Here is an 830-nt window from a genome sequence, read left to right as displayed (position 1 = left end):
AAAGAAAAACCAACGTTTTTGCTTTAAAATCAACGGCCGAAAAGCTCCAAATATACAAATCGTAAATAAAATTAGTTTTTAAAAATTTAACAAGAAAATAAAATAAATAAAAAAAGGAAAAAGAAAAATTTTCTGCCCTAGGACTCGAACTCGAATCTCCCGAATGGCACGCCAGCTCTTTGCTCACTCAGCCATTGCGACTGTTGAGGCTGTGCGCGCAAAAACAAATAAGTAATTATTTTTATATTTGATTTCAAACTGAACGAAAAAGTGAGTGATGCCACAAAAAAAGGGCCGCAACCGGGGCCATACTTAAATTTTTAATTTCAAAATTTTTGACTCTGGAAACATTAATTAACTAATTAACCGATCATTAGTTAAGTGCCCGTTAGAGCTAATTTAATGAACGTTTCTGAGTGCGGCTGAAAGATTCATAGTAGAAATTTTTCATATAATGAAACTAGTTCATAGTTTTTCTCTTTTTACTTGAAAAATAAACATTTCTAGAATAAATGTATTTTTTGATTATTATTCGGTTTTTGTCTTTTTTAGTGCCTCCTTTTGCCTGTTACTTTAAGATTTTCTTAAGGTTTTTACATAACGTTGGAACTTCGTTATGGTCTGATTATGCATACTTCGCATAACTTCGCACAACTTCGCATAAACTTTAAACTGTAATTTCGTATGTACTTTGTATGTATTCCATTACCCATAAATTAGCAGAACTTTTTAAAACTTGGCGATCTGTTGGGTTTAGATTTTGCTTCACATTTTCTTAAGTTACATTTTTATTGGACTGGTACAAATGGTTGTTATGCGAAGTATGCATA

This window comes from Rhagoletis pomonella, unplaced genomic scaffold (genome assembly GCF_013731165.1).
Source record: "Rhagoletis pomonella isolate Grant_MI unplaced genomic scaffold, Rhpom_1.0 Rhpom_scaffold_00014, whole genome shotgun sequence".
Classification (NCBI taxonomy): domain Eukaryota; kingdom Metazoa; phylum Arthropoda; class Insecta; order Diptera; family Tephritidae; genus Rhagoletis; species Rhagoletis pomonella.
Note: the sequence above shows the minus strand (reverse complement) of the source record.